The sequence below is a fragment of the Rhinopithecus roxellana genome, chromosome 9 (assembly GCF_007565055.1).
Source record: "Rhinopithecus roxellana isolate Shanxi Qingling chromosome 9, ASM756505v1, whole genome shotgun sequence".
In the NCBI taxonomy this organism is placed as follows: Eukaryota; Metazoa; Chordata; class Mammalia; order Primates; family Cercopithecidae; genus Rhinopithecus; species Rhinopithecus roxellana.
In genome coordinates, this window is record NC_044557.1 from 27291507 (window position 1) to 27304903 (window position 13397).

The window sequence follows — 13397 nt, forward strand, 5'->3', positions numbered from 1 at the left end:
AAAAAGTCCAGGACCAGATGGATTCACAGCTGAATTCTACCAGAGGTACAAGGAGTAGCTGGTACATTCCTTCTGAAACTATTCCAATCAATAGAAAAAGAGGGAATCCTCCCTAACTCATTTTATGAGGCCAACATCATCCTGATACCAAAACTTGGCAGAGACACAACAAAAAAAGAGAATTTTAGACCAATATCCCTGATGAACATCGATGCAAAAATTCTCAATAAAATACTGGCAAACTGGATTCAGCAGCACATCAAAAAGCTTATCCACCATGATCAAGTGGGCTTCATCCCTGGGATGCAAGACTGGTTCAACATTCGCAAATCAATAAACGGAATCCAGCATATAAACAGAACCAAAGACAAGAACCACATGATTATCTCAATAGATGCAGAAAAGGCTTTTGACAAAATTCAACAGCCCTTCATGCTAAAAGCGCTCAATAAATTCGGTATTGATGGAACGTACCTCAAAATAATAAGAGCTATTTATGACAAACCCACAGCTAATATCATTCTGAATGGGCAAAAACTGGAAAAATTCCCTTTGAAAACTGGCACAAGACAGGGATGCCCTCTCTCACCACTCCTATTCAACATAGTGTTGGAAGTTCTGGCTAGGGCAATCAGGCAAGAGAAAGAAATCAAGGGTATCCAGTTAGGAAAAGAAGAAGTCAAATTGTCCCTGTTTGCAGATGACATGATTGTATATTTAGAAAACCCCATCATCTCAGCCCAAAATCTCCTTAAGCTGATAAGCAACTTCAGCAAAGTCTCAGGATACAAAATCAATGTGCAAAAATCACAAGCATTCTTATACACCAGTAACAGACAAGCAGAGAGCCAAATCAGGAATGAACTTCCATTCACAATTGCTTCAAAGAGAATCAAATACCTAGGAATCCAGCTTACAAGGGATGTCAAGGACCTCTTCAAGGAGAACTACAAACCACTGCTCAGTGAAATCAAAGAGGACACAAACAAATGCAAGAACATACCATGCTCATGGATAGGAAGAATCAATATAGTGAAAATGGCCATACTGCCCAAGGTTATTTATAGATTCAATGCCATCTCCATCAAGCTACCAATGAGTTTCTTCACAGAATTGGAAAAAACTGCTTTAAAGTTCATATGGAACCAAAAAAGAGCCCGCATTGCCAAGACAATCCTAAGTCAAAAGGACAAAGCTGGAGGTGTCACGCTACCTGACTTCAAACTATAATACAAGGCTACAGTAACCAAAACAGCATGGTACTGGTACCAAAACAGAGATATAGACCAATGGAACAGAACAGAGTCCTCAGAAATAATACCACACATCTACAGCCATCTGATCTTTGACAAACCTGAGAGAAACAAGAAATGGGGAAAGGATTCCCTATTTAATAAATGGTGCTGGGAAAATTGGCTAGCCATAAGTAGAAAGCTGAAACTGGATCCTTTCCTTACTCCTTATACGAAGATTAATTCAAGATGGATTAGAGACTTAAATGTTAGACCTAATACCATAAAAACCCTAGAAGAAAATCTAGGTAGTACCATTCAGGACATAGGCATGGGCAAGGACTTCATGTCTAAAACACCAAAAGCAATGGCAGCAAAAGCCAAAATTGACAAATGGGATCTCATTAAACTAAAGAGCTTCTGCACAGCAAAAGAAACTACCATCAGAGTGAACAGGCAACCTACAGAATGGGAGAACATTTTTGCAACCTACTCATCTGACAAAGGGCTAATATCCAGAATCTACAAAGAACTCAAACAAATATACAAGAAGAAAACAAACAACCCCATCAAAAAGTGGGCAAAGGATATGAACAGACATTTCTCAAAAGAAGACATTCATACAGCCAACAGACACATGAAAAAATGCTCATCATCACTCAGCCATCAGAGAAATGCAAATCAAAACCACAATGAGATACCATCTCACACCAGTTAGAATGGCAATCATTAAGAAGTCAGGAAACAACAGGTGTTGGAGAGGATGTGGAGAAATAGGAACACTTTTACACTGTTGGTGGGATTGTAAACTAGTTCAACCATTATGGAAAACAGTATGGCAATTCCTCAAGGATCTAGAACTAGATGTACCATATGACCCAGCCATCCCACTACTGGGTATATACCCAAAGGATTATAAATTATTCTACTACAAAGACACATGCACACGTATGTTTATTGCGGCACTATTCACAATAGCAAAGACTTGGAATCAACCCAAATGTCCATCTGTGACAGACTGGATTAAGAAAATGTGGCACATATACACCGTGGAATACTATGCAGCCATAAAAAAGGATGAGTTTGCGTCCTTTGTAGGGACATGGATGCAGCTGGAAACCATCATTCTTAGCAAACTATCACAAGAAGAGAAAACCAAACACCGCATGTTCTCACTCATAGGTGGGAACTGAACAATGAGATCACTTGGACTCGGGAAGGGGAACATCACCCACTGGGGCCTATCATGGGGAGAGGGGAGGAGGGAGGGATTGCACTGGGGAGTTATACATGATATAAATGATGACTTGATGGGTGCTGACGAGTTGATGGGTGCAGCACACCAACATGGCATAAGTAACAAACCTGCACGTTATGCACATGTACCCTAGAACTTAAAGTATAATAAAATAAATAAATAAATAAATAAATAAATAAATAAAAAACTTTGGCAGTATTCTTTCAGTATATTTCATATTACATACACACACACACATATGCTATTATTATAAGAAAATCTATTACACATTCTTCATCAGATGATCACATTATTGCAATTGCTTATTTAGTCATCTCTCCTGCCAAGAAGGCGGGGACAATATCTTCCTTACCATCATATTTCTACTACCCAGCATAACACCTAGCACAGGAAGACAGACGTTATATAAAAACACATACAAACTTTGTAGGTTTTGAAAAATACTGCCAAATTGCCCTTGTGGCAGGTTGCACCAATTTTTAAACCCGCAAGCAATTATGAGAGGTTCATTTCCCTTCACTCACAACGAAACTGCATCTTATCACATTTTAAGAATCTTTACCATTTTGCTGGGATTAACTTGTCTCTCATTATTCTATATTTGCATTTCTAAGCTATTAAGCTTGAATAATTTCCATATGGGCCATTTGTATTTGCAAAACAAACACTACCCCTTCAATGATTTTGCCTGGCTTCTGCCTTCACTAGTATTTATTGCCTCTTTAAAACACTGAGTTAATAGTTTTATTTGTTCCTTTGTCAGCCTCCCCTGAAAATGATGACACTTTTCAGACAGTACCACTTCTTTCTGCTCATTTCAATTCAATGCTCATACAGGGCATTGTGCATACTGGCTGTCCAAGCTGTGCACTAAGCAGGTGAATCTTCCCTGCCCTGGGAGTGAGTAATAACAGAACTTAAAGAAGGCTCCTGGGTAGGAAAATCATGGGTACTGGTAACAGAGATATGGGTTCAAATCCTGGCTTCTCTACTTACTCACTTAACAAGACAACCCCCATGGGTTTCAAATTTTTGCTTAGGAGGAATAGTACCAATTTGTCTTGCAAGGTTATGTCAATGAAAAGAGTCAAACTCTATAAAATATTTGAAGAGATTTATTCTGAGCCAAATATGAGTGACCAGTAGCCCATGACACAGACCTCAGGATGGCTATGGCTTGGTTTTATACATTTTAGGGAGACATAAGAGATCAATCAATACATGTAAGATGTACATTGGTTTGGTCCAGTAAGGTAGGACAACTTGAAGCAGTGTGTTGTGGTTTGGCTTTGTGTACCCACCCAAATCTCATCTCAAATGGTAATCCCCATGTGTCAAGGGAGGGACCTGGTGGGAGGTGATTGGATCATGGGGGCAGTTTCCCCCATGCTCTGCTTGTGAGAGTGATTGAGTTCTCATAAGATCTGATGGTTTAAAGGTGTGGCACTTCCTCCCAACCTCCTGCCACCATGTAAGATGTGCCTTGCTTCTCCTTCACCTTCTGCCATGATTTAAGTTTCCTGAGGCCTCCCCAGCCATGCAGAACTGTAAGTCAATCAAACCTCTTTTGTTTATAAATTACCCAGTCTCAGGTAGTTCTTTACAGCAATGTGAAAACAGACTAATACATGGGGGCTTCCACGTCATAGGTAAATGTAAATATTTTCTGATTGGCAATTGGCTGAAAGAGTTAAGTTATTGTCTAAAGACCTGGAATCAATAGATGGGAATGTCTGGGTTAAAATACAGGGTTGTGGAGACTAATAAGGGGTTGCAGAGCTTTATCATGTAATTGAAGCCTCCAGGTAACAGTCTTCAGAGATAATAGTAATAATAGATTGCAAATGTTTCGCTTTTTTAAACTTTTATTTTAAGTTCAGGAGTGCAAGTGCAAGATGTGCAGGTTTATTATATAGGTAAATGTGTGTCATGGGGGTTTATTGTACAGATTATTTTATCACACAGGTATTAAGCCTAGTACCCATTAATTATTTTTCCTGATTCTCTCCTGCCTCCCACCTTCCACCCTCTGGTAGGCCCCAGTGTGTGTTGTTCCCTTCTATGCATCCTGTGTTCTCATCATTTAGCTTCCCATTTATAAGTGAGAACATGCAGTATTTGGTTTTCTGCTACTGCTTTAGTTTGCTAAGGATAATGGCCTCCAGCTCCAAAGGACATGAGCTCGTTCTTTTTCATGGCTACATAGTATTTCATGGTATATAGATTGCAAATGTTTCTTATCAGAATTAAAGAGTCAGTACTATAAATCTTAAGGTCTCTGTGTTGATGTTAATGCTGGTCATCTGTGCCTGACTTCCAAAAGGCAGGAGAGTATAAGGAGGCATGTTCACCTTGCTTTCCATCATTGCCTGAACTTGTTTTTCAGGTTAGCTTTGAAATGCCCTTGACTGAAGGGAGGGTCCATCAGTCAAAGGGAGACTTAGAATTTTATTTTTGATTTACAGTTGCTACAAAGACCAAATGATATAAAATATGAAAAAAACACTATATATATGAAGGTTATATTGTTGCTCTTGTTACTGCTTTCCTTGGGGAAAAGTATTATATCCATCATCTGTTTTGAGGCAAATTAGCAAAGACAGTTTCCTTGCCAAGGCTAAAAATAAAACACGAGAGACTCAGTATTGCCCAGGAGAGCATATAAGGCTATTGAAGTTTGTACTTTCTATGGAAGCTAATAAAGCTAAATAAAAACTTATTCCATGGACACCTTAATGTCATTCTCAGTCATAACCCAATTTGCTCTACTTGTCTTCCTACAGAAGCAGAGATTTGTTCTGCAAAGGGAAGCATATTCGACTTCCTCTTGGGGTTATTCCAACATGGTGGGGCATTGACTGACATGAAAAAGAAGCCTAGAGCTGAGGAAAGGACTGGGAGAGAACCCTAAATGAGCTAGAGCACTTGGAAGTCTAGCTTTCTTGTTTAAAATTTTAGCAAGCCAAAAAAGAAACTTTTAAGAAATGCCTCTTGTATCCTGTCTTCCTCTCCAGGCTTCACACAATTCAGACAAATGCTGCCATCTCAATGATTCTTACCCTAGGTGTCCCTACTACTTAGGAAATTCTCTAATTATCTCAAATAGTGTTGCATAGTTTCTCAAAATGCTTTAAAGCAGTTTATGTTTATTTTGTATCCACTTTAAAATACTTAAATATATGTCTTACAATATTTTTAGAGGAAATAAAAGGGCATTTTGAAATCAATTCGTGGGATGCATTTTTTCTTATCCGAGATGGGGACTCACTTGAAAAAAGAAATCTAGGTGATTGTTAGGAAAGACCATCTATGTACCTCAGTGTCCTTAAATTATAACACTCAGACTCTTAGAGCCCTATTGTTAGAGTAGGTAGATAGGCAGGTGTGAGCAGGGCAGGATAGGGCCCCAAAGAATGGCAGGTGACTGTCAGGTGATTGTCAGGCAGCTGGAGGGGAAAATATCCTAACAAACAGGAGACATCTTGAGCTTGTGGGAAACCACTTCCTAATAAGAACTTAAAATGATGGAGTTTGACCTCCCTCTGGGGACATGCCCAGGCGTGTGTAGTAAGGCATAAAATGGCAGAGTTCGACCTGTATATGACCTTCCTCTAAAGGTGCTTGTTATCTAGTGCTAGCAGTAAGGGAAAATTGCCCTAAGAAAGCATGTGCACAGCTTCAACCACCAAATGGTACTTGTGGTCCCTTCCAGATACTGGCAAGACACTGCACATGCAACAATTAGCTAACAATCCATGCCAGGGGAATGACGAGAGGAAGAGACCAGGGAAAACCAGGAAATAGCAAATCTGTAAGAGCCCTGAGCTAACGACCAGGCAGGGTACTCAATCTTTTGAGTTTCCTGCTTGGTTCCTGACATAGTTTGGCTGTGTCCCCATCCAAATCTCACCTTGAATTGTAGTTTCCATAATTCCCATATGTTGTGGGAGGGACTTGGTGGGAGGTAATTGAATCATGGAGGCAGTTACTCTCATGCTGTTTTCATGATAGTGAGTTCTCATGAGATCTGATGGTTTTCTAAGGGGCTTTTTCCCCTTTTGCTCTGCACTTCTCCTTGCTGTTGCCATGTGAAGAAGGATGTGTTTGCTTCCCCTTTCACCATGATTTTAAGTTGAGGCCTCCCCAGTCCTGCAGTACTGTAAGTCAATTAAACCTCTTTCCTTTATAAATTACCCAGTCTCGGGTATGTCTTTATAGCAGCATGAGAACGGACTAATAAAGTTCCTTCCAAGTGTACTTTGCTTCAATAAACTCTCGTTTCTACTTTAAACCTATTTTCGTCTCTTGTCTAAATTCTTTCTCCCAAGAAGACGAGGATGAAAGATTATGAAGCCCACCCAAACTTGCCACTGGTAACACTATCAAATGGAAATGTGATATTTATATGCCATTAGACTGCTCCAATAGTTTCAGCAGGACCTTAATATCCTCTTTATTTATTTTATTTATTTATTTTTTTTGAGACGGAGTTTCGCTCTGCCACCCAGGCTGGAGTGCAGTGGCCGGATCTCAGCTCGCTGCAAGCTCCGCCTCCCGGGTTCACACCATTCTCCTGCCTCAGCCTCCCGAGTAGCTGGGACTACAGGTGCCCGCCACATCACCCGGCTAGTTTTTTGTATTTTTAGTAGAGACAGGGTTTCACCATGTTAGCCAGGATGGTCTCGATCTCCTGACCTCGTGATCCGCCCGTCTCGGCCTCCCAAAGTGCTGGGATTACAGGCTTGAGCCACCGCGCCCGGCCTCCTTAATATCCTCTTAGTGTCCCCTTCCCTATCCCCCTCCCTATTTGATCAGACATTCTGTTTGACTGATAGAATTAATGTAAAAATGAGTAATTACTATTTATAAAATTAAAAGTTAAAATACGGTGAATAACTCAGGAGTCATTTTTGTTGGCTAAAGGATTGGAAAAAAAAATCCAGATCATTAAATTTTATAGAGGAGGAAATTTAAACTCAACATCACTCAGTGAGTTAGTGGCTGGCCTGCGATTGGGATCTCCTGGCTCCTAGTATAGCATGTTTTCCCTCCAATCAAAAATCAGTATTTATGTAGAGTTGAAAAGGGGCTCTCTAAACAATAGTAATAATAAATAATTAAAACTTTCAGTCTTTAATTTAAACCTTCGACATACAGATATGAGACCCCTACAGTATGCATGCTATGGCCTTGTTTGCCTTTGCTGGGGAGTACAAAGGTGATTAGGACAAATCATCTGCCCTTAGAGACCTTTGCACCCAGGGGAAATAATGCATTAACTACATGAATAAGGAACACAAAAAATAAAATGGTAGGTGCTGTCAGAGACAAAGATTATGCATGACAGAGATTAAGAAAGTTTGAGGTTTAGACTGTTTTGATTTCAGGCCAAAAAATTGATTAGCATATGACAAAGAATGTCCTCTCAGGGTGCTGAGCTGTACCCAGTATTGGTTACTTTTCACCCTTCAGTGCAAATTTCGCTCCTTTCATCCTTCAATCTCGCATATAAAAATCTCATATAACTTTAAGTTGAGGCTCAGTCCAAATACCATTTTCTCTATGTGTTTTTCTTAATCATCTCAGTCCTAAACAACCTCTAAAAATTCTTGGAGCACTGAGCATTTCTATTGCATATATAATACTTTATTCCATAAAGCCTGATGTTGTACTTACGTGCACACAGGTTTTGTTAAAAGAGAAAAAAGGATTCATGACACTTGTTAAAGAAGGTAAGGACAACTTTATTCAGGGGATTGGGGAGTACTACAGTGGTGTTTTGTAGTAGAGGACAGAGAGAGGAAATGAGCCTCGATTCTAAATGTAAGGACAATGAAGATTTGTAGCCAAGGAGCATGGTAAGAGATCAATGGATGAAAGATTACTAAGAGGCAACATCAAGGTTAGGGGGATTCTTTCTAGATCAACTCAACAGGATTCTTGCTGAAAGCAGGCCAGAGTCACAAGATACCAGAGGTGAAGGATTTTTCCTAAACAGACTCAGTAGGAGTCTTGCTAAAATAAGACTAAATGTGCCAATGACAGAACCCAAGTTTGGGGACTAGTCAGAAAGAGATCACAGGAGCTTGACTCAAATGTGGCCAAAAGAGAGAGTTTCAAACTGTGTTTTGGCCATGCCTATCTTTCTAACCTTATATACTAGAACCCCACCATATTCTCTCTACATTCTGTCAAAAATAAATAAATGAGAAAACCAAGTATCTCATCTTCTCATTTTCTTGTCTTCACCCTCACTGTTCTTCCTTTCTGGAACACCTTTTCTCCTTTTTGTTTTCTCAGCATTATTTCCTCCAACAAACCTCTTCTAATACCCTACCCAGTTCCCCAATTCCTGGTCTGATGGGATCTGAAATGAGGCAGAGCTCTCTGGCCAATTACATCAGGGCCAGGAGTGCAGAGGCAGATTTCTTCTTATGATTGTCACCATGGCTGAAGTAAAGCACCAGATCATGTCCCAGAGGTTAAAACTGAGATAAGTGGAAACTGGGCGATCATCACAGGGGAGTGAGCAGAGAGGAGGAACCAAGGAACTGAGCTCAAGTCACTGGTATAGAAAACAAACCCACAAGGAGGAACAGACAGGGAAAACGGTAAGTATGATGAAGTAAGAGCGCAAAAGTCCCCCAGAAATGGTTATCCAGTTTTCAATATAAACAATGTGCTTAAACTGGAGACTAACTAAATGACAAGCACCTTTTTTATGTCCTTCCTCCAGGACATAGATTGCGATAACAAAATCCCATGGCAACTTTTGGAATTCTGGAGTTTTTCCCAGAAATCTCTTGGACCACAAATTTCTTATCAGTATTGGCTAATTTCTGTGGCATGAGGGATACAAGCAGGTACAGGGAAATAGTTGTGGCTGCTGTGAACAGAAGGGGACGGGGTTGCCCTGAGGATGTGTATTAGGCAGGGTTTTCTAGCAGAACACCATTAATAGGATAGATGTATATATGACGGGGAGGTTTTTTTCTGTTTCGTTTTGTTTTTTCAGATGCAGTTTCGCTCTTGTTGCCCAGGCGCCATCTCAGCTCACTGCAACCTCTACCTCCTGGGTTCAAGCAATTCTCCTGCCTCAGCCTCTCGAGTAGCTGGGATTACAGGCATGCACCACCACACCCAGCTAATTTTGTATTTTTAGTAGAGATGGGGCTTCTCCACGTTGATCAGGCTAGTCTCGAACTCCCAACCTCAGGTGACCCACCCGCCTCAGCCTCCCAAAGCGCTGGGATTACAGGCATGAGCCACCATGCCAAGCCTATGATGGGGAGTGTATTAAGGAGAATTGATTCACACAATGACAAGGTAACATCTCATGATAGGCCATCTGCAAGTTGAGGAGCAAGGAAGCCAGTAGTGGATCAGTTCGAGTCCTAAAACCTCAAAAGTAGAGAAGCTGACAGTGCAGCCTTCAATCTGTGACCAAAAGCCTGACAGCCCCCGGCAAACCACTGGTGTAAGTCCAAGAATCCAAAAGCTAAAGAACTTGGAGTCTGATGTTTGAAATCATGAAGCATCCAGCACAGGAAAAAGATGAAGGCCGGAAGACTCGGCAAGTCTTCTCTTCCATCTTCTCCTGCCTGCTTTATACTAGCTGCACTGGCAGCTGATTAGATGGTGCCCACCCAGATTAGAAGTGTGTCTGCCTCTTGCAGTCCACTGACTCAAATGTTAATCTCCTTTGGTAATACCCTCACAGACACACCCAGGAATAATACTTTGCATCCTTCAATCCAATCAAGTTGATACTCAATGTTAACCATCAAGTTGACACTCAATATTAACCATCACAGGGTGTTTATGTAGCAAATGAGAACAGGCAAAAGTTGTAGTGTTGAAGTAGGTGAGACCAGGGGAATTTTGGTGACAAACAGAAGTTCTTCACAAATAATGAATTTAAGCTGCTAAATTGGAAATATTAGATTTATATGATGTTGACTTGAAATGTAGAGGGGGTTTTGTGAATCTAGCTCAGCATGAACATATCAAATCATCTGGAATAGCTCTCATAAAATTAACTCAGGAGAGGCCAGGTGTGATGGCTCACATCTGTAATCCCAGAACTTTGGGAGTCCGAGGTGCGCAGATTACCTGAGGTCAGGAGTTTGAGACCAACCTGGCCAACATGGCAAAACTCTGTCTCTACTAAAACTACAAAAATTAGCTAGGCTGAGTGGCCACTGCACTCTAGCCTAGGCGACAGAGTAAGACTCCATCGCAAAAAAAAAAAAAAAAAAAAAAAAAAAAAAAGAATTAACTTAGGAAGATTCTGTTCCATTAAGTAAATTAGGGAAGGATCAAATGTTTACAGCTCTGAGGAACAACCATCATTTTTCACAGTTCAAACCAGAACTCAGCTAGTAGAGCATCTAAAAGACAGACTGCTCAAGTTCAATCCATGTCTCACTAACTTTCCCAGTGCCTGTGATTTCCTCTAGTAAATCTATTGCCAAGTCATAGATATGCACTATTTAATAACCTGCTTGTGAAAGTTGGGTAGACACCTGACTAGGTGTAAGCATGGAAGACCTCAAATGAGTCCTCTGAAGCTGAAATAGAAGCCACTAATGGAAACTAGGACCTGGAAAGCCCATGAAGGTAAAAGATTCCTTTGGTAAGCAGTCATAGTCATGGGCTTGAAAGACTTTGACCAAGCAATCATGTCTATTACCTGTGCTTGTGCTGGCAGAACAGAATGAGGTTTCTATGTGATTCCTTATTTACCTATATCACAAGTCAGGGATGAGTGGGAATTCAAGAGATGAAAAATATCATCCAGTTTCCTGGAGGTAGGGCAGATTTGGGGGTGAAAGGAAGGGAGGTTCCCATAGAGGGTGTGTTCAAGCACAGAGGTAGGTGAAGGAGATCAGAATATGCTGCCTCAAACTATGCCACTTGGCATATGAATTATTTTGATTTCAAGATGATAGAAGAAAAAAAGCAAAAGCAGACAGAACTCTCTTCCCTCCCCCATCTGTCTAAAAGCAGAGCCTTAGTTTCCCTTTGTGAAGGTGCCCCCTTCCCCTCTCAGATACCAGGAGGAACAGGAGGACCAGCCTTATCACCAGATATAGAGACATAACTGAGATGAATCTGCATAAACAAACCTTTCTAATTAACGCTTATCTATCATTAGTTTCCTGCATATATTTACCTTCCCACAATTTACCATTCCTAAAGGCGTAAAATCCCATATCCTTTATTTAGTCACTTCTCCACAATTTATCACCTTTTGTCAAAATGATATATAAGGCCAAGCATAGTGGCTCATGCCTGTAATTCCAGCACTTTCACAGCAGGGGTCGCAATCTCCGTGTCTGATAAAACACACTTTAAACCAACAAAGATCAAAAGAGACAAAGAAGGGCATTACATAATGCAGCCATAAAAAAGGATGAGTCCATATCCTTTGCAGGGACATGGATGAAGCTGGAAGCCATCATGCTCAGCAAACTAATACAAGAACAGAAAACCAAACACCACGTGTTCTCACTCATAAGTGGGAGTTGAACAATGAGACACATGTAACAGAGGTACAAAGAGGAGTGGGTAACATTCCATCTGAAACTATTCCAAACAATAGAAAAACAGGGAATCCTCCCTAACTCATTTTATGAGACCAGCATCATCCTGATACCAAAACCTGGCAGAGACAAACAAAAAAATAAAATTTTAGACCAATATCCCTGATGAACATCGATGTGAAAATCCTCAATAAAATACTGGCAAACCAAATCCAGCAGCACATCAAAAAGCTTATCCACCACAATCAAGTCAGCTTCATCCCTGGGATGCAAGACTGGTTCAACATACACAAATCAATAAACATAAGCATAATCCATCACAAAACAGAACCAATGACAAAAACCACATGATTATCTCAATAGATGCAGAAAAGGCCTTTGACAAAATTCAACAGCCCATCATGCTAAAAACTCTCAATAAACTAGGCATTGATGGAACATATCTCAAAATAATAAGAGCTATTTATGACAAACCCACAGTCAATATCATACTAAATGGGCAAAAACTGGAAGCATTCCGTTTGAAAACTGGTACAAGACAAGGATGCCCTCTCTCACCACTCCTATTCAATATAGTATTGGAGGTTCTGGCCAGGGCGATCAGGCAAGAGAAAGAAATAAAGGGTATTCAAATAGGAAAAGAGGAAGTCAAATTGTTTCTGTTTGCAGATGATATGATTGTATATTTAGAAAACCCCATTGTCTCAGCCCAAAATCTCCTTAAGCTGATAAGCAACTTCAGCAAAGTCTCAGGATACAAAATCAATGTGCAAAAATCACAGGCATTCCTATACACCAAGAACAGACAAAGAGAGAGCCAAATCATGAGTAAACTCCCATTCACGATTGCTACAAAGAGAATAAAATACCTAGGAATACAACTTACAAGGGATGTGAAGGACCTCTTCAAGGAGAACTACAAACCACTGCTCAAGGAAATAAGAGAGGACACAAACAAATGGAAGAACATTCCATGCTCATGGATAGGAAGAATCAATATATCATGAAAATAGCCATACTGCCCAAAGTAATTTATAGATTCAATGCTATCCCTATCAAGCTACTATTGACTTTCTTCACAGAATTGGAAAAAGCTACTTTAAATTTCATATGGAACCAAAAGAGAGCCCACCTAGCCAAGACAATCCTAAGCAAAAAGAACAAAGCTGTAGGCATCACACTACCTGACTTCAAACTATACTACAAGGCTACAGTAACCAAAACAGCATGGTACTAGTACCAAAACAGATATATAGACCAATGGAACAGAACAGAGGCCTCAGAAATAATGCCACACATCTACAACCATCTGATCATTGACAAACCTGAGAAAAACAAGAAATGGGGAAAGGATTCCCTATT